We start from the raw sequence: 27613 nt of genomic DNA on the forward strand, positions 1-27613 counted from the left end.
GCAAACTTTTAGATGTCTTCATATCTCATGAAGTATGCTGAACACTGGATCTGCAAGGGAGAACCTCAGGAATACATAAGATCAGAAGTCACGATAGCCCTGGAAGATAGAAACTGAGATCAAAAGCAGGTAGCTAGCTAACATACGTCCTCGGAATCACTGACACAATTTACCTAAGGTTTAATAGTTGACCACTGCAAATATTAAAATCAACGGGTTGCTTTTCAAAAACAATTAAAAACTTATTCAAACCCAATATAAAACATTGGATCCAAAATAGGTCAGAAATAAACTTTGAATTATGTTGGGGTTGCTAGGTGTTCGTATGTTCCTTTTTGACCTCAGAGTCTGATGACTTCCTATAGTCTGACCAGGCGTTTCTAACTTAAAGCAAAGTCCAGAATTACTTAATGTTTAGCCAAAAGCATCTGGCCACCTTGTGATTGCCACATGCATAGCTGCCATTCAAATGAACATGCATGGGCATACATTGTAAGATAACCCATTTTCTTTTCTCCTGAATGCTGTCTGCTAAGGGCTTGCCTCGCAAATTTCTGCCCTTCTTCCCAACTCTAATCTGTCTCTTTCTATTTCACGCACAAAACTTGTGCATGACTTTTTGCTCAAACTCCATGCTTGTGCATTCATTTTCAGTAAGAAAAGATGCCTGTTTTCCATGTTAGATCATGATCTAAAATCATACTGATACCTGCAGTGCTGTTCTCACCAAGGTAAAATAACGGTGTGTCATTTTTATGTTATAGTGAGCAGAATAGCAATGAGCATGGGTTGAAATATATTGTCGAAGAAATTCCATATGCTTCAAGATCCCCTGAGATTCTCAGAGCAGATGTGAGCAGAAGTGGGAAGGACGCTGAATTTCTCCCCAGCAGAATTTTCCCCTAAAACAAGTAACCAAGAGTTTTCAAGCTTTCTAGTCTTTTGAGCTGCTTTAGTTCTTGTTGTCACATAGAAACTCTAGGTAATGTCAAAGGACTAAAGATGACTAGAAAATGAAATTTTTTTCCCTGAAAAATTATTTATTACTTGGGTCACATAGGGAGTTTTCAAGAAACAAAATGAGCTTCTGAAAATCCAAACATATCTTTCCTGAAAGGAAATAATCACAACATTTCTACTTTCTGAGAATTAGGAGGTAATTTTCAAGTGTATCCTGTCTGTCTGAATCTGCTAATTCTCCATCTGAAGCTCCAGTGAGCAGATGTCTGAGGAACCAAGAGAGCCAAACTGATGAGAAATATTAGGCCATATCACCTCCCAGCTGATCATCTAATGGAATCCAGCCCCAAACTTCCCAGCAGGTGAGAAAGTATGAAGACAAGGTCTCTGCTTACACCATTGTTTTACCACAGAAACATCTTTTTTTCTCATTTGAAGTAATTTTTTAAGTATGTTAGTTTCAAATGCACTTCCTGAGGAAGTAGGGATCATTTAAAAATGAGGCTGTTGTGGGCTGACAAGAAACCTGCTAATGCAGGTTTATACAGCTGCACATGTTAGTGCTGATAAAACTAAGCAGCCTTTCAAATGCTCATTGGATAAGCTTGGAGTGAATATGCAGGAGAATGGTGCTTTTCACACAAAACTTTATTTTTGTCCAGAGGTTCTAAATCTATGCTACCACAAGACAAGAAAAGACTGACAGCAGCCTGCACAAACAATGGATTTGATGCTTGTCTGTGCTAATTCTTTGTTTTATGCACATGAATTATCCAGCCATTGGGTGACAGGGACTTAACAAAGTCCTGAACACTGAGCAGGGACCATATGTGTTTATATCTGTGTCAGTGACTTTCTGTGACTGGAGTGTCTGATGCAGTGAGACAAGACAGTTACTTTCCATCTCCCTTTTTTGGTGGTTTTCTATGTGAATGAATACATGGATCTACACACATACATTTAAGTACATTCCCGTACGTATCTTTGTGTATATGTAAATATTCATTGTATAAAAGCTTGTGAAAGGTCAAGATAATCAAATATCTCTCTCCACATGTTACAGCCACAGTGTGAAATCACTTAAAGAAATACCCAAAACTAAGGGAAACAGCATGAAGTAGTTCCTTCTTTCTCCTTCGTTTCACAGCTGGCATTCTCAATGCCTGTGACCCAGCTTCTGCAGCTCTCTGTGTGAGCAGGGGGAGCTGAAAAGAAACACAAGAGTAATACAGCATTTCAGCAGCCCATCTGGGTTAGAGAATACAGGAAATATGCTGTACCCACAAGACTTTGTTGTTCATGATGCTAGAGTGACCTGTAGACCCACACTTTCAGGCCTACGTGCCTGTATTAGCAAGGCTGTTGCAGAATAGTTCGTAGATTATGGTTAGAAACTGCAAATTACTGCATTCCCTGCTTGCAAGTTAAAAAGAAGATTCATCCTTGCTCTTAACCTGCCTATGGCTTCCATGCAAATCCCTTTTCTTTAGGGCTTTGTGAATGAGAGTAGTGTTGGACACTGTAAGCCTCTACTCTGAACTCTTTCTGCACGCACCATGTGAGATCAGGCAACCCCAAAAATATTAAGTCTATTATGAAGCTTACGTATCAGTTTTTCATAAGCCGCTGAACTGGATAAAGTAACTGACTGTTCTGTGAAAGGCTTCTGTGGAAGTTTCACTCTCCCAGTGATGATATGATTACTTTTTTTTCAGATATCAAGCAATTTTCCAATTTACTGTTTGAGCTTTAAGCACAGTTTTTCCAGCGTACCAACATACACAGGACAAGAGAGATTTCTCTATTTGGTGCCCTTGAGAAAATCTACACTTTTGTAATTTTTTATCTATTTTTTTTGTCCACTAAAACTGGACTGTTGGTACTGTAAATGCTGAAAAACAGTTTTTCACCTCTGCTACCTGTTAAAATGCTGAGTACACCATTCACTGAGGTGCTTCATTTAACATAACTATGCTAATTTTCTTCTATTATACTCCTCTTCATGTTGAAATGCAAAAAGCTAAATTCATTAAGGCTTGTAAGGGGCTTTCATTGTGCTGGCTGGCACAAATTATAGAAATGTACTAAATTTATCTCCTTTAAAATGTAAAAAGGTGGAGTTTGGATGAAGGATGCCCTTCAGAAAAAATATTCACTGTTTTTTAGCACATGGACATGTTATATAATTCCATTCCTGCTCACAAAAAATAACAAGAAAACTACTGGCACTTTCTTACTCCAATAGTTTTCCCCTTTGCCTCAGTCTCCCTGGGGCCAATACAACTTTATTTGTTTTAAAGGTAAACTGTGGCATTCAGTTTTCAGGCGGACCCTAAGCAAATATTTCTGTTGAATTATTATATGATGAATAAACAGGGCTTTTGTGTTAATAAAAGCTTGCACTTATGGATTGCAGCTCCATCTACAGTCTCCAGCCCAGGGTGGAGCTGGCAGGGCATCTGTTGGGGGAGTATCACTGTATGTTTGCCAAGGTTTGAGATTCTGAAAAGGCAGGTATGGAGATGTTTACTGCCTCCCCCTCCTGGTGCTAAAGTGTACCTGAAAGATGTTTGTACTGATTTCCTCTTGAGCACTGCAATTCAGTTATGGCAAGCTGAAATAACTACTGCTTTATATCACTATTCCAAGCTGAACACAAAGCAGCTCAGGAGCAGCTCCATAGACTTATTATCTGACACACAGACAAGATGGCTTCAGACATTTCAATTTAATGAATTAATATCCTTATACTATTCTCCTTAGCATCCACTGCTGGCCACTGCCTGAGACAAGATACAGCTGGAAAATTTTTTTAACCCCATATGGAAGCTCTTAACACTATGATCTCAGAAAAAGTTGCACTGAAATCCTTCAGCAGTTTTGCATGAAAATGGAACAGTAGAATCTGCTGCCAATTTTGCCTATTTACAATTGTTTAACTTTTAGATGCCCTAACAACAATACTATTGTGTTAGATTTTTATTGTGGGAAACTGTATTTAATGTCATGCCAAAGATGAGGGCTAAAACAAGACAATTGAAGCCTAATTCAAATAATGAAATTGTGTTCTAAAAATAAAAATAAACCCATAAAAAGGGAAAGTATTGAATTTCTCTGATTATTTTCTTCCAGACAACAGCAGAGAAAAGCAATTTCAAACCCTATGTGGATTGCTCAGGCTCATGTGACATTTTAACCTGATGCCAGTAGAATTTTCTTTCTCTGGAAGCATGTCAGACCTTTCCTGAGTAATCCCCATTGGCAAAGCTGAAGTCGAATCACTGATTTCAAAGAAGCAAACTAAGATTAATGTTACTTTTTTTCAAACAAGTACTAGCTCATTCAAAATAACTTGTAAAATACAGTACAGTAATAGTCCATAACTTTTGAGTTGTAGAAGTGTCAATACAGAGGCTTTGACTATTAATACAGACAGTAAAATCTTTGCCTCACTCTTGTAAAGGGCACTTCACTATTAGCTTCTTTGAGACCAAGCTTACCTATCAATTTAATATCACTTACGTAGAAGATTCTCCAAGGGAGGTTTGCAACTAAAGTTAAAGCTGCAAACTCTTTCGAAAGCAAATATGTCAGGGGATCCTTGTTTAAGTGACTTGCTGCTGAACATAGTTATTTGTTTGAGGGGAAGGGTAAAGACAAGGGAATTAAGCCTCCTGTTTCACAAAGGGATTGCTTCCAAACTGAATGCCCATAAAAATGGAAGCAAGCTAGATATACTTGCCTGTTCAGTGACCACATTAACATCAAGTCTTTTAAAATGGCCAGATTTTTAAAGATCAGGATAGCATTCATTCAGAACTTATACTAGAACTGAGAAGTTAACATTTTGGTAACATAATATCAGGATTTCCAATATAGATAAATCTGAAAAACTATGGTATACCCTGTATCAGACTGCCTGCTATGCCCAAATCCTGCATGTATCAGAGGGGCTGAGAATCTGATAGATCCCAAAAGTGCTGGATTTGCCATGCACATATGGATCATCTATATGTATATATGTGTATGTAAAAGTATCCCTTTTTCCTGACATTGAACTCTTCAAACCATGGAATAGACTCAAAGTTTTCATCTACTGACCTCAGGTTTTCTTTACTTTTAGAGGAAAAAAGAATCACAGAATCATTTAGGTTGAAAAGTACTTTTAAGCTCATCAAGTCAACTATTACCCTCACACTGCCAAGTCCACCACTTAACCATGTCTTTAAGTGCCACATCCACACATCTTTTAAATACCTCTAAGGATGGTGACTTAATTGCTTCCCTGTGTATCCTTTTCCAGTGCTTGACAATCCTTTCAGTGAAGAAACGCGAATAATAGTAGCATCATTTATCTTTGTTGCACTACCGATTTCCAAATAGTGGCATGGCTCTGTTTGAACCCTAACAGGATCACAGAGAAAGGTCAGGGATTGCTTCCAACAGCCATTGCAGAAGAGTAGGAGAGATCCTGTTTGCCTCTACTGCAGGATCAGGATAGATGATGTTTGAAGCTACGGTTAACTAAAACTATAAATCTGGTCAAAAGATAAATCTCAGAGGGAGATACAAAGCAGGGTAGATTAGTCACAGGAGATCAGGACATTTTGTTTAAAGTTGCTTTATTGAAGCACTAAATAAAGACTGTTATCTGATGGTCTTACAAGTAGTACATGTGAAACCAATCAGTTTCCTCACACTCTCACAAACATTTATAGCTAATAAACCATGGCTTTGGTGAACAAGACTGCAGCGCTCATCACGTGAGAAGATTTTTTCTGGAAAACATCGATGATATAGAGAGATTTTGTTTCTCATTCAGATAAATACCACTGCCATTATTTCTGGCCAAATCTTTTTCATTGGAGCTTGTTCCTCACACCTAAGAATTTTCCACCAAAAAAAAACCAAACAAACAACTCTTGTATTACAGGGTAGTTTTATTTTCACTTATTGAAATATGTCCAAAATTTCTAAGAGAATAAATGTTTAGTTTACTGGGAGGAAACTAAACTATATTTTCACTGCACGTCAAGTTACGTCAACGTTTCTTCAAGTGAGGACCTCACCTTTACCAGAGTAAAATGCTCTTTACCAAAGTTAGACCCTGAGCTCTCTGCACAGCTCAGTTGAGTTGCAAACCAGGAAAGAGGCAGACGTATGAAGCTAATCACTTCTCCACTAGTTCCCTACGCTGAAAATTGCTTTGATTAATTGAAACCCCCTCATGTTCACATGGAAATGCCAGTGCACATGCTGTGAGTGAGATGGTCAGCATTGTAGCAGCAATAGTAAAGGTAGAGCAGGAAATGTTTCTGATGTAGGACAGACATTTGGTCAGGGGGTCTGACATCTCCTAGGCTCTCTCCCTGCATCACCTTCAGACTCTGGAGCTCAGCAACAAAATGCTTTGCAGATCGTTTAGGATCACTGAACCATGCTCACTTTGGCTCTGATCTCTGGAGGAATTTTCCAGTATTTTTGTTTGTTCTCATTTCTGAAGGGGTGGAGAACAAAATTAATCCCCTCATTCATACAACAGGTGTATAAATTCCCAAGGTTGTAGTGAAACAAGTGTGAAGATGTCATTACAAGAAAGGGCAGATAGACCAGGCAGAGGGGCACTAAGGTGATGTTGAACCAGTATTTCTCTCTGCACTGTCAGCTCCCTCAGACAACATGAAATTATCTTTTCCAGAGTAGATTGAATCAGTTGTCCTCTCTCTTTGGGCTGTCCTGAACATTTCTATTTGCATTCCCTCTGGATACACAATTCAAAGTAGGTCATCACAAGTTTGCAAGGTAGAGGCTTGGAAGATTGTCACATATCTGTGCTAAATTCAGTAAGAAGAAAACTGACAAGATACCTGTTAGAAATATTATCTGTAAGCCAAGAAAGAAATTTCCGTGTACTTCTGGGTGAAGACTTAGGGCAGCATATCAGACTGACAGAGGAAATCTTACAGTTTTGGAGAACTGTGCTTCTAATTTGATTATGGGGAATTATAGTTTGACTTTGCTTTGTCTATTTATCCTCACAGAGGCCTTTTTTCCCTTGTCACAGTGAGGTCTTTCTCCTACTTACATTAGAGATTTTACAGGAGCCTTCATAATTGTTTCTTATAAAATACATTGATTTCTATCATCTTGTTTAATGATGTGTTACATTGTTTATAAGATAATGCAATGAACCCACTTTGAACTCATTCTATTATCCCATAAGTAATGCAATAAACTGCTTAACAGGGCAATTAAACCAAGTGATTTTAGGTTAATGTTATTAGACAGTGTTCAAGAACATTCAACTTTTGTTTTGAGAAATGGCTTACACTTTTAAATATTAGAAAATGTACTTTGCTAATGTTTTTGTTTGTATTCCCTAAGGTACTAATCATATTATTCATTGCTGAAGACCAAAAATATTATAGCACTTTCCAAACGGAGGAAAGAGTTAGTGTGGCCTTTAGTAACTTGCAGCAAAGCAATGGATTTAATAACCTTGGAGAACTCCCCAAGGTATTATACAGCACCATTCAAAGCTTAGGGAAAAAAAAGATATTTCATTATACGTACAGTAGAAAACCAAATACATGAAAGAAACAGAAAGGTTAAATATATTATGCATTGAAAAAAAAAATCAGTCTACCCAACCCACGTATCATATCTGGTTTTAATTTTTGAAATTGATCTTAATGATTATTTTTAGACAGCACCACTTTTTTCCATATACCTTTTTTTGGTCCATCCAAAATTGTAATTCAAATAGTCTCCACCATACAGAATTTCATTAGGAACAGTTCCAGTGAAATTAAATCTCTATTGTGCATCTTGAGTCTTCTCTAATGATTACTGCTCCACTGAGTATGTAATTTAAAGTCTCTTGTTAATAGATGAGGTGCTGAACACCAACAGCTAGTTCTTCCAAACTTCACAGTTGAAGAGCTATCTAGCTTACAGCTGTAGAAATCTCCTTCCAATTGTACTTCCATGGAACAATACTGACATCTAACAGCTGCTGAAATAATCCTAATTGAATATTATTCTACCATTTCAAAAATGGTCAATTAGCTGATATTTCTCTTTCTTAAGGTTCTCAGAAGAAGCTATGTATTCCAAAATTAAGAGGAACTGTAGACATCTTATCTAGATTCAGATTTTTAAAATATGGCTAAAAAGACCCTTATAAGCAAAGAGGTAAAAAACCCCAAAAAAACCAAAAAAACCCCAACCCAATCCAGTGGTTAAATCCATTATGCCATTACACTTTTATTAAAAAACAAAGAAAAAAATCAACCAATCAACCAACCAAAACAAAGAAACCCACCCCACACAAAACTCCTCAAGAAGACCAAGTAGCTCTTTTGAACTTAAATAAATAAACAAATAAAATTATGATAAAATAATAAATATTGGAATTACCTTCTCTTCTCTAGAATGAACAGTCCCAGCTCTCTCTACCTTTCCTCATAGAAGGAAAGAGAGTTACTCCAGTCCCTCAATCATCTTGATGCCCTTACACTGGACTCTTTCCAGTATGTCCAAGTCTCTTTTGACTGGGAAACACCACAGATGCGCTGGCCTCAACAGTGCTTAGTGGAGAGGAGGGATCACCTCCACTGATCTAGTGGTAATACTTTGCCTAGTGTAGCCCAGGATTCTATTTGCCTTCTTTGTAGTAAGGACTCAGTGCTGGCTCGTGTTCAACTTGGTGTCCACCAGGATATTTTTCCAAGTTGCTTTTCAGATAGGTGACCTCTAGTATACGTTGATGAGTGGGCTTGGTCCTCCGCAAGTGTAAGATTTTGCATGTCTCCTTGTTGGACTTCCTGAGGTTCCTGTAAGCCCATTTCTCCAGTCTCCTGTGGTCTACCTGGATGGTCACTCCTCCTAGGTTTTTGTCATCAGCAAACTTGCTGAGGATAGACTGCCTCTACATGAACATCTCGTCTATGAGGATCTTACGAGACATAGTATCAAGCCCTTACTAAAGTCCAGGTAGATAATGCCCACTACCCTCCCCTCATCTGCCAGGCCAGTCATTTTATCAAACAGGTTTATCAAGTTGGTCAAGCATGACTTCCCCTTGGTGAAGGAATGCTGACCATTCCTGATGATTTTCTTGTCCTTCTTGTGCATGGAAATGGTTTTCCAGCCTTCACCTTGTCAGTGACTGAGGTGATGCTGACCATCCTATAGTTCCCTGGGTCTTCCTTTTTGAAGGTAACAGTGATACTTATTTTCCTCTAGACTTCAGGCACTTCTCCCCATCATCACAATTCATCAAAGATTACCAAGAGTGGCTTTGCAATGACATCTGCCAGCTCCCTCAGTGCTCTTGGTACATCCTATCAGGGTCCATGAATTTATGCATATTCAAGTTGCTAAGTATTCTGTGACCTGGTTCTTTTCCACTAAGCAATTTCCTTGCTCCAGTCTGGGACTGGTCTTTAGAACCTGGGATTCCTGAAGCGTGGTCTTGCTGGTAAAAACCAAGACAAGAAAGGTATTCAATCATATCCTGTCTAACCAGGTCCCCTCTCTAGTTAAGCAATGGGCCCACATTTTCCCTAGTCTTCTTTTTGTCAGCTATGTACTTATAGAAACTCTTCTTGTCTTTGACATTCCAAGCTAGACATAGTTCTGGATAGGCTTTAGCTTTCCTAAGTTATTCATAGCATGACTGGATAAGCTTTTTCTATCCATCCAGGCTACCTGTCCTTGCTTCCAATCCCTGTACGCTTCCATCCTCTTTGTGCTTTCACAACTTCATGTTGAGATCTTTTGAAATTCCATCCCACAATCTTTCACAAAGGTGACCTGATTTTTCAACAGTGCTGAACACCCACCACCTTCTACTGATACACTTGGGAAATTAGGGTGATTCAGCACTTATGAGGAAAATTCATATGTGCTAAACCATTGTTTAATCTCTATAGAGGAAATTAGGAATTCAAATTTTTCTTCTCTGTTTTTTTTACATAAACTGAATTTCATTAAGTCCAAAAGACCACTTTTCTAATCCATATCACCTAAACACTACCTAAACAACTGTAGCTGCTTGAACTATTTGTCACAGTCTACATATTTTGTGATTTCTATTTCTGTTTCAGTGTGTAAATTGTTTGTGAAAAATGCTTCACCTCCAAGCATCTAATCACTTCATAAGACTTTGTTAATGGTTCACATAAGTATGTTTCAACCTACCACATGGATATTTCATGAACAGCAAGAATAGTTCACATTTATACACACTTTTATCATGTTCAAAGCCCTGAACAGACATTAATTAAGCAGGACAGAATTTTAAGAACTATCTACAGAAATTAAATCCTGGGCTTCCCTTGAAATCAACCAGAGTAAGCAGTTAAACTCCTTTTGGGAATGTAGAAATCTCATTTGTAATCATAACAAGGCCTCAGTGATGGTAACTAGCACTCATCCTTTTAGATACAAACTGCTTGAAATACGCAGTTACATAAATGCCCTAAGATCACAGATTCAGTAAGGGGCATTGTTAGCTTGAAAGTCTTCTCTTTAGCTGCAAGTATGAGAGCTAGGTTACATGTGCTGATTGAACATATTATCTCACGTCCATCAGAAGATGCGGTAAAAGCTATTTGCCAAGGCCAAGATGAACCTTACTTGGATGCTGTGATCTGCTTCTCACCCCAGAAGAAGATAAAGGGGAAGCAGTGCTTCATGGCCATGTGAATTGTCTAGTCCTTAATCCAGAAAAATACTTCTACAAACAGCAAGTAAAATAAAAAAAAAAAAAAAAAAAAGAGGTTAGACAGTTTAAAAATTCCACTGAAAGCAAAGCATTTCAGGTTTACTTAATAGCAAAATTAATAAATTTTCATTTATTTTTGTTTAGTATTGTAGCTGAAGATTCTGAAAAACATTTTTTGACTCAGTTGTACATAATATTTCCTTACCTCAATTTTTCATTTTACCAAACCTGAAGAAATGTTATTTCACTCTGCTTTATTTGACGTTAAACTAAGTTAAATCTGAAGGACTGACTTTATTCTTAAAGATTGCTTAAAAGTTACAGCTTCTTTGTAACATAGGGAATACATTCTAGTGAGTCAAATCTGTTACTTTTCCTCCATCTTATTTTCTTTTTTGAAATGTCTGTCTCTAGCATAATTAACTAGCTAGTTCTAAAATGCAATTTATATCAGTCAAATAGGTCTGAATTACACTGTACTTAGAAAGGAAGAGTGAAATGGGAAATGTAAATTTGAGTTCATATTAGTTTTTTAAAAGTGAGCACTAATCCTTCAGGGACTCAGGATTTGACAAAAAAATTGTATGAATGATGTATGCTCAGAAAAAGCAATGCTGATAAGGAGACAAATCCTGATAGGTTTTGAGGGTGTGAACAGAGTGAGCATGATTTTTATTTATTCTCTCACTCCACACAAGGATGGAGGGAAAATTGGAGAGGGTAACTCTAGACCACCTTTTTACTCCCTACGTTTCAGGCCTACATGCAAGAGATTCACATGAAAGCAGCATCTGTCAAGTTATCATTTCCATAATACATTTTCTGATTCTTCAATGTGTCTTACTGAATCTCTGATCTTTGGACACCTACTTAATTGTGCATTCTATGCACCAAGGTAATAAAGGGACCCCCACATGGCCATGGACTCAGACCCTCCTGCGGAAATCTCAGTCTCTGGACATCTCTCATGAGATACACATGAGAAAGATATTATTCATCCAGAGCTTGGTACCCAGGGATTGCTACTCTGTTTTAAGGCTCTTGTAAGAGTCACAAAAATGAACTTTGTGCAGTTAAAGGTAAGGTTCAACCACATATGTCATTATAAACAGATGTTAATGAGTGCCGGTTATGTTAGATCAGTATTTCCAGAAACTACTACAGCAAATCAACAAGACACTAAAAGAGCACCCGCTGGGATTCCGGACAAAATTTTCATCCCTGCATATTCAAGGACTGGAAGAAAAGTCAAGACTTTCAGAAACAAGCTAACTGCAAGATAAAAACAGCTTACTTTGTCTAGTACAGAAAAATAGAAACCTTAAAGAGTTTTGATTGCTTTCCCAGTATAAATAAATTATGAAAGAAACAGATAATTTTTTATGCTAAATGAAAGTTGTCCTCAGGACTGGAACCAAATTTTGCCAAAAATTGTGAAAATGTCTAGCATGAAGAATTTATGAAGAACTTTGCAGAAGAAGACATGAAAGCAAAAGCTCATTCTGCAGAAAAGAAATATTTGACATGGTAGCCTGTAATACCAGGAAATGAGACAAGTTGACCCAGAAGATCTGTTCTCATCACTGTTATGTAAAAAAATAAATTTAAGAGAATCATAAGGTAGCTTTCTTTATTTTTATTTTTGTTAGGAAGGTAACTGAGTGTATCATCTAGAGTTTTTCCTCCTAGCCCTACAAAGCATACTGTATCTATGTGCTTTGAAAGTCAAAGGCTCTTTGCTATCACATAAAATATGAGCATCTCACAAATTGTTAGTGCTGGGATTTGCATATATTATTACCATACTTCCTAATTATTTCTGGTTCTATTTGCATAATGAAAAAGGGAATCGTTTCTTCTCAATAACAAGAAATATAAAAAAGTGCCTGTCACTCCTCCACAGGAAAGGAAATTTAACTGTTTTGAACTAAAGCTTAAAGGTTGAAATTTCAGTAATAGATAAATAAAAAATAAGATGAAAAATGAAACAAGATGCTCTTCAGGGACATCCAGGATTTATACTAAAATAAATTTATCATTACCAATACTTCTACCTCTAGTTTACTGACAGATAAGTGAAAAAGAGTACAGAGATGTATATCTTCTCAGGTGAAATGTCTAAATGACTAAATAAACATTTTGGTAATCTCTCAGGAAAGTGGATGCTTCAGTTTTGTTTGCTTTTGTTTTACTATTAATGGGACATGTCTAAGCCAAAAAGGTTAAGATTTGTAGATTGTAGTGACACTTTATCCTAGTCTCACTTAGAGAGAAGAAAGCTTTTATTGATCGCATATCTGTCTTTTCTAAAGGCCATCAACCAGAATGTCAGACACGCTCACATGTTTTAATGCCAGGTAATTAATTTCTTGGTGTTTGGTAGAGATTGATACAGTGAGGCAGAAATCAGAATACGAAATAACAATTATATAAACTTCCAGATTATTTGATCTTTTTTCTCACTTTGTACATAACCTAAAAATCTAGTATGGATAGATTCATGCTTGCAGTACTGTGGTGGGAGCCAGAGACAGTGAGTTCAGCTCCCATCCCAGGCTGAGGATTTTTACACGACGCTAAGCAAATCACTCTGGTAATAGTTAAGATTCACAGCACACTGTCATGCTATGTATAGATGAGCCAGCTCCGAACAAGCCTGTGTGTCTGGACCATTCAAAGGCAGTAGACTCAGTGGGAATAGAACAGCCATGACAGTACATTTCAACCAACTAATCTGAGGGAAGCTGTGTAGCCCAAGTCGACTAATATCACTATGCACCTTCCAAATTTTGCAGCTAAGGACAAAGCGTGAGAAACTGTTGAGAGGGAGACCCTTATGGTTTTATTGTTTGCCATCTGCAGCCTCCTTCACAGGATGGTGAATGTCCATAACTTGTGCGATGATCAAGTGACATGATGTAAGAAGTTAATTTAAATTGACAGAAGTGCTGGATCACAGGACTCCAAAACAAACACAAGTCTCTAAATCTAAGCTACTACCCATTATCTTCTGTCTTTCATTATCACCTGGTCTACAAATTGCTTCTCCTTCAAAACTAAAAACTTTGATGAATTAGCTGACTGTCCATAGGGCTACAGACAATGAAAGGTTTTTTCTCCTCATTACACTGTGAGACAGACCAGCTGAGAAAGCAGGACAAAAGAGAACTTTTTATTAAATCTGCACTACCAAAAAATTTGGAGAACTCTTAATTTACAAAACTGCAAACAAAAAGTTGAAAGGGGACATCAGGGATGTTAATAACTATACCTCTGCTACAGAAAAGAACGTGTCAGAATGAACCCCAGAGAGGCTGAACAAATGATAAAATTAGTTCTGGTAATAGCAGCAAGAGGATTTCCATTAATCATATTATTGGACAGTGGATAAAGAGTTGAAAGAGTTTGTCAGCTTGGTGTTTGTCATCAGGGAAAGCATACAATGAGGAGCAGGTATACTTTTATGCTCCTGTTTTAGAGGACTTGCATGCAAATCTGAAATGATATTTCCTGTCTGCATAGACAACATATCTCAGCCTTTTCTGAACGTCACTCTTCCTTCTTGTTAGACTGAATTCTGGTCACAGAGAATGTTGTCCACAGTTATTTACATATATTTTCATCTTTTCCTGTCCTGTGTCTTTGAAAACGCTCACTCATACAAAAAAAAAGACTGTAAAATAAAAGAATTTTAAATAAATTTTTCCTTCATAGTCCTAAAAGCTACATAAACAGTAACAAATAAGACAGGACTAGCGCATGACTCAAACACTGACCCAGGATCATTCATAAGGCTTAAGAGTCAAGGTGCTTCCAGGTTTTTTTTGGGGGGTTTGACTCAAGATACCTAACAGTACTTCAGATAATATATAGGAGTGGTCAGGACATAGCCAAGGGACTATTGACAACTGGCAGCTTGGATGGGACCACTGTGATTTGGAGAGAAAGTTATTTATCTACATGGAAACAAATCAGACCAAGGCCTACCCTTCATTGGAGGGTAGGAACACGACCTTCTCTGTGGAGCCATCGAGTCTAATGTACTGCTGTCACAGCCCCATGGTCCCAAATGGATAAAAGAGATTAGGTTATTCTGGGTCTATAGGACCTACAAAAATTAAAGGTTCTCATTTACCCAATTTTTTTCTTTAGTCTAGAATGGGTTTACAGATTTCCCATTAACTTAGTCTTATAGAATGACCAGAGAGTGAAGACCTTAACATCCATGCCCTGATTACATATTCAGATGTGATCCAAGAGAGTAACACTCATGAAAGGCATGTTCAGTAAGAAATAAGAATGACATTTTATGGAGGTGCCTATATCTCTTAATCGGCAACAGAAGCAGCTCGGAGTCAAGTTTAAGCTAAATGTACCAATGTTTATACATTAAAACTGAGCTTAGATGCATCTCATACTACTTTCATGTGCATACTTAGGCTTACTCTTCACCAGGAATTAGTCATCAATCCACGAAAAACTGTGGAAAAAATCTGGATTCATCAGTATTTTCAAACAGGCAAGAAAATGCACAGAAAAAGAAAGAGGAAAAAAAAGGGTAAAGTGATTAAATTATGAGTTGCTTCTCAGTGGAAACCAAAGGGACAGACAAAGAAATCACTCTACCACTTAAAAAATAATTAGAATTTCCATGCAATGTGCTTTTCCTGAAACAAATGTTGCTGGTTTAGAGCAAGGTCTACTGATAAATAGAAATACCAGTAATTAGTAATAATAAAAAAAATGTGTATGTATAATAACATTACCATTCTTATCTATTGAGATATTCATGTATACAAAAGAGAAAATTCAAAGGAAGAAAAATGCTAAAATAGTGAGTTTACTGAAAAAAGTAATGTGAAAGAACACAAATATTTTCTAATTCATTGCTATACCAGTAGAACAAGTACACCTATTACATATAATTAAACACCATTTTATAATCTTAAAGAGCTATAAAAACTTTATAGATTGTTAAAGGAAATTCCTTTGAGACAAGCTGAGTACAGTTAAAAATAATTTTTAAAAAACACCTATTTTTTACTATTAAATGCATTACTCTAATGAGGGAACACATTTGTTTAAAATGTCTCTTGCATGTATGAATCAATAGAAGAGTCTCAGAGTGCAATACTCACCTAGTATAAATTGCTATGCACAATACTCACAGTTTATATCAGCCAAGGAATCATCCCATGCTTTGGTTTTAATTAACAAAGAAAATGTTGAATTTTTATTTAAAACATAACTGTTCTCTTTGGAATTCTTTTGTCCAGACAAGCCAGATCGGAGCATCATAAAAGCTTTTTCTCATGAAAAGCCCAATGCCTATCCCATGAGTGCTTTATACAAGGGGTTAGGGAGTCATGTACCCACCTGAGGTCCTTTGGTAGGATATATAGAGGGACATTAGAAGAGGAGCCTTCCAAGAGTTCAGCTTCTAGTGTGAGTAGGCAGCTGAATGGGTTTTCCAGGATTGAAATTTGGAGCATACACAACCGAATCGTCCTTGGAAGCCTTATTTCTGGCACTTAAATTGTGGTTTGAATCTGACCTTTTGTTTAACAGGTATGACATCGTTCATCTCTGCACTTGGTTCTAACTGTCAGGAGGAGTTAACTGCAATCCATATGGTAAAGTTCACTTCTACAGAATCTAATCTAATTATAACTCTGAAATTCTTTTCATCCCACTATCAGAGAAGAGAGGTCTTAAAGACACAATGAAAGAGAAACATACGTTCAGCAAATCCCTTTTCCCTTGACGCTCAGGAATGGACGGCAGCTGCTTATATGTATAGATTTGAGGATTTCCTGAAGTTTCTCTAACACCAAGTTTCATCTAGTGTGGATATTATAATAAAATGGGGTCTTTGGGAGTGACAGGTTTGTTATCCATTAATTTTCATTCCAGACTTGTGTGAACAAAATCTTTGAGCTACTGCTGCTCCAAAAGTCTCAGATGACAGTAAAATACCAAGACTGTTCTTCAACATAGGGTTTGATGTAGCCTTATGGTAGCATCTATTAATATGCACTTCTCCAGCACCTTTTCTTCAGTATCTTCAAAGTGCCAGCGGGCTTTGACCAGGCCTGTGAGATCAGTGAGGGATTTACATAGGAGACCCTGTGCAAGATGTAAGCATATGCTGGGAAAAGCACTGAACATGAAAGAACAGTGCAACATCACACAATAGTTTACAACAAGGTTTGAAAAGAATATGTTATCCAGTCGAATCCTGTGCAACTCTACTGGGAGAATGCCTCAACTCAGCCTTTGAGCCTTCCCATGAAAGATGAGGGATTTGTACTCCATGAGATAAATTAGTATAATGCTCTTGAATTTCAGTTATTTCAGTGAAACAGTAGCAGCAGACCAGCTGTCTTCCTCAGATGTAAATGAAGGCTGAATTTTTCTCACAATTGAATGATACAGGTGCGATCAGGGGAAGTGAATGACCTGTAAACGCTTTATTGCTGTTATTGATTCCTGAGCCAGAAAGATCATATTTTAGCTTTTAGCTTTTACAGTGAATCTACAGTGGCAGTGGTTAGAAAAATGATCCTTTTCCTTGTCTTCTGACCATATCTGACATAACATCAATAAGACAAAGTAGGCAGGGCACCCTGCAGTGCTGTTCTATTCTCTGCAGACTCACTTTTCAGCATACACATTTTAGAAATGCTTTGTTTTTTCGTTCATACGGATCAGCCATGGCACCTCAAACTACAAACAGTGCCTTTTATTTTCTCAATAAATCCAGGAAACCAGAATCATTGTCATGAAAACCTGTATAGATTTTTGTTTTAATTGCATTACATTTAGCCACTTATCTTAAAATTCAAAAAGGAAGTCATAATACAGTTACCTGAATAATTGTCCGATCTCTTGGGACATTGGGCCAAAGGAGCTGGTTCCAACAGTTAACACTTGAACTGAAGAACTAGAAAAAATTCCAGACTTCCAGAAGACAGGGAGGAACACTCAAACCCAGAAATTTAGTGGGACCTACCTTTTATTCTGTGTAATGTCACATGTAAGGTGCTTTCCACTTGCAAACTTATTCCATTTTGTGATTTCATCCAGCATTTGTGACTTCTTAACAGTGATCTGGTCTGCAAACCTTTGTGAAAGATATAAAGTTATTCCAGAAAATTCATGACCATGATAACCCCAAGAGAGGACACATCAACAAGCATACTGGCCTCTGACATCTTATTGATTAAATGCAATGCTTTGAATTCTATCCACCTTTTTCTCTACATTCATCAGAGGACTTACCAGGACCTATTCTCTATTAGACTTAAGAGCAGTGCAACACTGATCTTGGAGGGCCTGCACTGAGTCACATAATCAAAATTTTGGCTCACTGTCTGTGGCAACTTTTATTACCTGAAGAGAAGTGAAATTTTCTTTCCACTTGTGAACACACTACTCGGGAAGTAATGATCTTCATTTCATAGCATGGAAAGAGCAGTGTTTTGGCCTATATTATTATCAGCAGCATTAACCACCACGGAACAATCAAAAGTACCATAAATTAAAAGTAAAAAGTAGTCATCTATGTGGTATCATTTCATTCCTTTGAATCAACAGACAGGGAAAAATACTAGTGTAAATTATTTAAAACAAACTCAACCTCTTGATAGTTAAATATTATTTTTTTATTTTAGTATAAAAACACCAAAGGATTATGACCTGTAATAATGGACAAAATAGTCAAAGTTTTTCAGATGTGTATTTTATTCATATGGAATTTTCTGAAGAAAATAACCTGAGATTATTGTGAATAACTTGGTAAGTGTGCTAAAACAGATTAAAATCTCTAAAGCCAAAAAAAAAGCCAGCTACACTCAAAGGCCTTAAGCAATAGTACACTTCTGTAGTTCTTAATCCAAAAGTGGTCACCCAACATTAGGAAAAACACACGTGAAATTATAAAACTCGCCATGGGGCAAAATAAATAACAATAGAAAGAACATAAATAGATGAGTCCCAAAGGTTGAAATTTCGTAGTTGGATAAGAAGAAAGTAGGGGGTTTACTGTGAAAATTATGAAGGACATGGTGCATAGGGAAAATTACGGTTAAATTAAATTGAAAGTGAGTTTAGAATGAAAAAAAAAGATATATACATCTGTATGCAATCCGTTTCCAGCAATTTGTGTTTTATCATTGAAGGAGGTTTTTGATTTAAATACTGTGGCAGAAATTCTAGAGTTGGATAACTTTATGGCCACTAATAACATTTGTCATTATGTATGTTGCCATTATGATAGGGATAATCAACTCTCATGCTATAAAGTTATCACCAATGGGACCAGAGAATTTTTTTTCCTAGCTGTTAGGTGTCCATTGTGATTTTTCTTATTAATTTTTGCTAGCCAATTTATTGAAATATCCTCCAATCTGCATAGGTCAATTCTTGTTGCTTCAGAGAGACCTTATATAGGCTGTGCAGGGGTGATGCTTGGTTAGGTTATTCTTATGCCGCTAGACTGAAAACCTTCCTTTTGGAGGTGAGGGAGTTTCTTTTACTGTAAAAACGAATACATCACTGTCACTAAAACTAATTTAAGAGAATAGCTAATATGTTGTTTGCATGCATTCATAGATTAAATGAGTCTCAGGGTCTGTATGTAGCTGGAGAAGCTATACATAGACATTATTGATCAGTTTATGTTCCTCTAGGAGAATCATCTTAATCGGGCAGGAGAAATTTGTCTTGAATCAATATCTTACTGGCAATAAGAGTTTGATGGTGGAAAGATAATTTGAACTGACAAAAGCTTAAGGGATTATTTTGGCAGCATGCTTGATAGCAGTACCTCAGAAACTGTGAAGAAGTAAAAACTTGGAAGTAAAGGAAGAGTGTCGTTAAGTGTTTTACCACCCTTTCTGAATCTCTCCTACTTTATAATACGTGAAGTTTCATATCAAGTCCTTTCTGAATCAGTGTAATCTGTCGTTAGGAAAATTCTGGACTCAGCATTACTTGAGAATTAAGATAATGTGAAACTTGTAAAATTTTTGAAATTTTCTATAAGTTTTTTTGACTTGTAGCTGAAAGTCTATATATTTTTGAAGATTTTTAATTTGAGATGGAAATAACTGGTTTCCAAAAAATCAAATTTTTGAAGTGCTTAGATCTAAATTATAAATCAAGGTGAATTTACAGGAACAAAATGTTACTTTACCCTTTTTAAAATGTGTTTATGGTGACAGAAACTAATTTAAATTATTTGTAAAAGAAACAAAAAAGCCTAACTATAGATATTCAGGTTTGCATTCCACAAAAAGTAAACTGTTTCTCTCTGTACTCCATTCCACTGAATATTCTATAGCTGCAGGAATAAGAATTCAGGTCAGCAACAAGAACACAGGTCTTGCTTCTGACATTCCTGTTATGCATCTGTTGAAGGATTAAATTCCACTCCAGGTTCAAATAATAAGAGAGCAGAACCTGGAAAGTATATATCTCATCCCTCCTTACAGATAGATTCATTAGCCTGGAGGCCACCATTTGATAGGACATATTTGGTAGGACATATGTGATTATTTCATCCTGAGATGAATATTCAAATAATTATTTACTCATTTAATGTGGCTTCCAGATTAGAGTGAGATGCTCTGTTTTGCAGGGGAGAATTTGATTTGTTTGCCTACATGCAGTTTAGCCAGTCTTCAGCTATCATATGGGCCTCCCTGTAGGTCCCGTGCCACCCGATTAACCCCATGTGTGTGTCAAGCCCATGGCTTCCCAAATCACACCAGATACTCAACACAAAATGTTTCAGAGAGAGAGAGTAAGAACTAGTTTGCAGTCCTGGCTTCAGCCAGGGTAATGGGTCAATGTCATATACATCTTTTTATCTACTAAAATGGTTATTAGTTCTATGACAGATACTACATCCACAAGCAGCCCTGCAAGAGGCACTCCTTGTGAGCTCTTCGATGTGGGCAGAAGAAGGACATAAAGGCTTTGAACGAAGATTTACTTATGGAAAAGAATAAAAGCTAACACAAATCCAAGGTTAACCGAAACATATAATTAAACTTCACATTTGTTTTAATGAAATACAATATTGACTTTGCTCTTTAAAGTAGATTAGGTTGTTGACATTACAGCAGTACAATAAACAAACCACTAAGCTTTTTACTAGCAGAACAGAAACTTAAAGCTGGTTATGACAAGCCAAATAAAATTAGTTTATTCAGGACTGTATAAATCATCAATAAGAATTCTTAATCACTCGCCTCCAAAAAGCTAGATTATTTGATCTGCAACAAAACTGGGTCTGTGTCAGCAAGTTGGATGCAAATCAAACAACATTCAGACATCTCAAAAATTCTAAAACTATGTGTCTGGAATAGAAATGAAGACCAGAAATTCAGTGAGGCCTTCTTAGGGTAGTAGAAAAATAAAACTCTTTTTTACACTGAGATGTGACTGTTGAAACAGGAGTCTCTCATCAGCATGGTGTATCACAGGTAAAATATCATTCCCTGGCTTTCTAGCCTTATTTCCAATGTATGTTTTTACAAAAATTTTCTTTGTTTTTGTATGTTTGCATACATTTTATACACACTAAAAGCTATACAAAGCTAAGCCGTTCATTTTTATGCTTAATCATTAAAAAGCCCCATGGTTCCTGAAAAATCTTACTATCGTTTAAGGCTTGCAAGGCACAATAGCACACTTTGATTAATGTATTTTATACTCAAATTCTTATTGTAATGCTTATGATCAATTAAGATGTTCACTCTGGCATGGAGTAAATTTGTGAACTCTTAATAGCTTAGTATCTGTTTACCTAAATCAGTCTACTCTTCAATAAAATGCTTTTTACAGATCTTTTCATACCATAGAAATACAGATTAAAAGCAAAATAAAAATAACTATAAAATAACTATAAAATAAGTAATAAGAAGTTTATAACTCCAAAAACTATAATGTAGAATGTAGAATGTAGAATCCAGAAGTAGCAAGAACTTCTTCACATATACTTGATCATCTGTTGAAAGTTGTCCATAATTCATGAGAAAAGCTGAGAAATTAATCTGTTTGGAAAATTGTCAGCCCTATGTTTTTTACCATGCAAGGATTTACTTTGAAAGTACCAAGCTTAAAGATTTGCTTAAAGATTTCTTTATTTCAGAATGCATTTCAACATTTGCTCATGGCTTACTGATTAAAAAAATATGCTCTAGAAAGAGGGAAAATCTTGAAGACTGTACTGCCATAGTCTCCCTTTTACTGCCACTCCTGTGATTCTAAATAGGATAGAAATGAAGGACAAATAGAGAGAATCAAAGCTTCATAGACTTCTATTTCTTATCTACCCCTTTCCATGTTGCTATGGCAGAGTTGAAAATATAGCAGAAGTTTGGCCAGATGATCTCTTGACTCTAATATGCAGAAGGTATTTACCAAATCTTGGATAAAGAACAAAAATAAGGCATGGTGGTAACATGGATTAAACATTGCTAAAAGAAGATTGCATCAGGTTAGCCTGCTAGATTCTTTTGCTTTTCTAAACAACACCAAAAAAAAGACCATCTCTGGAGATTTGGACTTTGATGAATCCTTTGATTCAGTACAATAGGAATATTAGCTGGAGAAGGTAGAAATCATAAAGAAATTAGAGAACAGGTGAAAGTGTAAATAACAATTAGTTCTGTAAAAGGCAATTAGTTATCCATGAAAGTGGAATTGTTCATCTGAAAGAAGAGTAGCAGTAGAGTTCATCACAGTTTAGACAGGAACCCTCCTTGAAATGATCATTATCAAGCAAAATACAAAATACAATAGAATGGATCTAATAATAGCTCAGAGTTGGAAGACATTTTTTTTCAGAGAAAAAACATAATATCTAACAGAAAGAAATCCTGGATGCTTCAAAGAGCTGGACTAATCAGAACTTTTTCTGTGAGCTGAAGGGTTATTACATAAGGCAAACGATGCAACAGGAACAGTGAATTGCTGGTGTGACAGTACCACACAAACAGAGAGAGGGCATCCAAGGGTGCATCACTTGGAGAAGTGCCTCCAGAAAAAGTACATTTTTACCCTTTTAAAAGCACTTGCTGAGACCTCATCCAGAATCTGAGAAAATGCAATTACTTTTGACCATATGGGATTAGGGCTAATAAATTAATTGAAAGTAGAGAGACCTCCTTCTCATGGCAGAAGATTAAGGAACCTCATTTTTTTCACAGTGAAGGGAGAGAATCATCACTTCATGAGAAAGCAGGAATAAATAGGTCATGACTACACTTATGCCTGAAAACAGAATGATGCTAAGCATCGTGTTCTGGGAGAGTCTTTTGGCAGAGCAATGGGGACATCAGTAAAGCAAAGAGGGCTCCAGCCCAGAGATCATATTCTGTGTCTGCCCATCATGTCATGGAGGTGGTGCTGATGATTCAGGAGAGCTCTTTGTGTGTTCCTAACTCTAAAAAAAAAGTTAAGGAAAGACTTGTAAAGCTACAATGTCAGCCATCAAGGAAGTCCAGTGGCAGGAGGTAAATTGGAAGGGGTTAACATATTCACACAGTAAAATAAACAAAAAGGCAAGCAAAAAAGAGACTGGGGTTTTCTTAGTTTACTCTTGGGAATAAGGCAGAAGAATTGAACGCACACAGTGGACCACGGAACCCAGACTTGCTTATTGTATTCCTGTATTTCATCCTCTGTTCTGAGTACAATTCCAAGATTAAATATAAACTTTTCTGGGACCAACCAATGCTTTTGTGACCTTTAAGACTGTAAGATCTTTCTCTGAAGAGATGTCAATTCAATCTAACTCACTATGCAGTCTCATCTTTTAGATTCTGGCTTGAAAGAACTTAGGTTAGAGTTTAGGTACAGATTCAAAAGACAGAAAAATCAGTAGAAATTTTCCCATTAAAACTAAAATAGAATGAAACAAGTTAGCTCAATGACTTTGGTGAAGTTAATTACCCAAAGAAATAAATGAAGAGAAGCTGGATTGTTCAGTTCTTGAACTAAACAGTAGTCCCATCCCTTGGAAAATATTTTTAATGGTTTAGTAGATCCTTCATACAAAAGGTTAGAGAATATATTTAAAGGGGAAAAAAGCCCAGGATATCCTACTGTGAGTGAAATATGATTCTGTCATTCAGTATTGCTGTTTTCCTAAGATGTTGTTGGGTCTGATGTGTAGACTGGCATCAAAATGCAAGTAAAAGTATATTGGGGTTTCAAATATGTGTTCTATACTATTTTGGGCTGATTTCTTTTGGCATCCAGCTGTGTTTGCATTTGGGAGCAATGTTTGAAATCAAGGGTCATCTCTGCAGGCAACCGTGCTGGGAAAAATTAACTGGCACAGTAAACGGAAAGGGTTTGAGTGAAATACTATTCACAGCTGAACTGTGGGAATACTTTAGACTGGTTACAACAGTGGGGAAGAGTGTCATAATATAAAAATATTTCTTAACAGAATATATGACAAAGGTACTGTTTTCCTTAGGATATTAATGAGTAATAATCTCATATGCTACCCTTGCTCTCCCCTTTCAACAAAATCCAGATACATTAGGGTGCTGGATGAGGAGAATTACTCCAAAAATATTAATTTCTTCCCCTTAAGTCTCCAGAGCTCTAAAGACTTATTAGCTTGACTTTTCTTGTTGTTTCTAGAATGTATTGAATGCTAGGAATTTAGGTGATTACTAGAACCATAAAAGACTAGATTCTGTCTAGAGTTCAAATATGAATAATAAAAGATTTGGAAACTAATGCAATTATATTCAAACCACTAAGGCATAGGTTGAAAGTGTGTGCCTAGGCCCACATCAGCCTTCTGGTTTCTGTACAAAGTATCCAATGTGTAGTATCTCAGCAAACTCAAATTAAGCCAAAAAAATAACCAGTGGGAACTTCTGCCATATCTTGTCTGTGACTTCTGAGAAGTAGTCCTTCTGGCTGCTCTTCCCTACTTTCTTCCTTTTTTTCTTTCCCTGCAGTAGAGTGTAACTGCCAAGCATGGACTCCATACATTCCCTGTGCCCATCAGGACCTCTGAACCCAGCATGACACTTGGTGGTAATTCACTCCAGCTGTAGGTCAGCAGTGAACAACCACTCTAGGGGCAAGAGGAAAACAGAGACTACTTACTTTTGTGATCAGCCACCTTCTGGAACTGGTCTTCATGGGATGAAACCTCCTGTCCACTAGTGCCTACAGGCATACCCTACTCCTAAACACACAGCTGAATTAGCAAGCTGCTGTGAATTGTCTGTTTGCAGGTGTCTTGTGTGAAGAAGGGGGTTACAGTGGGTTTGATTTCTGTGTATTGCAATGAATATGAAAGCACATTTCTTATGTCGTTCTAATATAAGGGAGTTCCACTTTGAACTTTCCTTGTTGGGAGTAAGGTAGTGACAAGCCAGAGGTCATTTGTCTTAACACACTTGGTGTGGCAATGATACAGCAGGTCACACCCAAAAACTGTATACTTTCAGTGCTCACTTCCTGAAGAGACTGTAATTGAAATTTTTAAAAGATGCTCAAAATCATATTAAAATGAAGCAAATGAGAATCTGATACATGTAAGGGTATCTTTGTCATTGAAGAAGATCTATTGAGGTACTGAGATTTGCATTTCTAGTTCTCTTTATTGTTGGATATTAGTAACTACAATTAGAATTATTTATACATATAAATTTCCATCCCTTCTTTGTTTTCTGTGCAAGCCATATATAGTGAGGGTGGGATGCATTTGAGAGAGACATCCTGGCACCCTTTTAACCTCAAAGTGAGTAATAGGCTCGTCAGGGTGCAATGTCTCTGCTCCTCTTAAACACGTAGATCAGGATATGGTCAATTGCTCTACAGAATTGTCTTTTCCTCCATTGATTAAAATTACTTTAGATGATAAGTGAAGATGTAGAGCCTTACACTCTAAATATCTACATTCATCGTTCAGATGAGTCTCATTTCATTTGGCTGTGAAGTTTGTCTGCTATATCATATGTTCGCATAATACCAGTACATAAAAAATGGGTGATCTCATCTGTCTGCTCAGCCACTTAAAGTTGTTTATTGAAGCACAGAAATTTTATTTGAGAACTGGACTCCTTGAGAATTAGAACAGCTCTCTGACTTCTGCAGTAGCCAGGTCCAGTTGCTTCTAGGAAACAAGCAAAACAATCAAGAAACTGACAATTACAAGAGATGAACAAAGAATATTCTAATCACAATTTGACTTGATTTCACCTTGAAATTGAGGCTTCTCCCATGTTCAGGACTTTTTTAATTAGTTCTAAAAAATCTTACAATATATGTGAATATTCTCTCTTGACCTATAAATGTTCATTTCTTCTTGTACTCCCAGCAACAGGAAGCTTATGCAATAGCCTGTTACTACCACTCCCTGGATATTTGACATGAAAATGAACATGTCTAGCCCCTGTCTGCTATACTGACCACATGGTAGCATAAATAAGTTCATGGAAACAATGCAAATAACAATTTTCACTGTATCAGTTTTTGGCTGATGAGGCTTAATTCAGCAAGATGTTAAGCACGTTGATTCCATCATAGAAAAGCATGCATACAAGTTTTAAATCAGTGATTTCCAGCCTCTGTCATTTGTAATGTTTTCAGAAATACTACCTCTGTAACAAATCCTAAGCAACACTTATGGACTCACATTTCTTTGCTGTTCTATGAAGCCTCTTTAGAAGTCACAGGTTTCCAAAGGTCTCAGGTACCACAGGTTGAAAATCATTGTCTTAATTGAGGCAATCCTGTTTACCTAGCCATATGGTTATGTGTTTAAGTAGGGTAGCTCTGCTAATGCAAAGCATTCAGAGCATTTAGAATATGTGTGTGCAGTGCCAGATACAATAAAGCTCCACTGTATTTAGTGTGTATAGGAATTTCTGCAAATCTACATAATGTCTTCTGTATAATTGAAAAGTACAAAGCAAATCTCTAGTCTCTGGTTCATGAATTTAATCTTTTTCTTCATGTCAGCATTTGAAAAGCAGTCTAAACCACCAGTTCAACACCACTAGAGGAGAAATAGAATTGAGATTTAAATGTATTTGTCTTTTTCCTTTTTTTTTTGATCTGAGGTGCATTATGCCTATTGTCTGAATAGTTTTTCCATTCATTAATGTGTCAACTGAATTTCATTTGTTGATTGCTAAAGAAGAATCTGGAGGTTTAAATTTTATTTTATTCATTTTATTTAACCCTGCTTCCTAAATGTTTATTTCACATCCCTGCAGTGCATAAACAAAATCACATGTCCTCAAACAATCTAGACTTTTATGGCTATAAAATACTGGGAAACTCCAAAGTTTGGAGGCTCCAAAGTTTCTATTCTTCCTATTCTCAGCCAGCTGAGTGTCTTTGTATGGAAGGAAGGATACAACAGAAATATATTTGAAAAGTTATTCATTTTGTTCAAGACATAAACAATACATGGAGGATTTTGAAAGTGCTCAGTGTTGGCCTAAAACATTTTCAGTTCTACAGAATTGAATGGTAAAGCTCCTGCTGACTTCAACAATGCATGGTTTTAAAAACACCACCGTTGGTTTTCTTTGTAATAAGACAGAGTTACAGCTAATCCATAGTACATACAGTCTCCTAAGTTCATGGCTTTTTTAGGATAATTTTTGCAATACAAAAGCCAAAAGTCAAAAGTATGGCTACATCCCAAAGAAACAGAATTTTGCTTTCTATATTTAGAGGTGATCATACTGTTAGTTTTAACTGCTTCATGATATGACTGTACAGCTCAGGTTTGGGCCTCCTTGTTTTCCAAAAGTCTATGCATTGTTGTAATTATGTGTCTCTAGCAGGCAGTCTTATTAAATGATTTTGCTCTATTTTTATCCCTCTGCTTCTGCTTCTGCCAAGGTGCTTCACACAGTTTCTCATGTA

This window comes from Pipra filicauda, unplaced genomic scaffold (genome assembly GCF_003945595.2).
Source record: "Pipra filicauda isolate LSUMZ 115617 unplaced genomic scaffold, ASM394559v2 scaffold141_size4267151_pilon, whole genome shotgun sequence".
In the NCBI taxonomy this organism is placed as follows: domain Eukaryota; kingdom Metazoa; phylum Chordata; class Aves; order Passeriformes; family Pipridae; genus Pipra; species Pipra filicauda.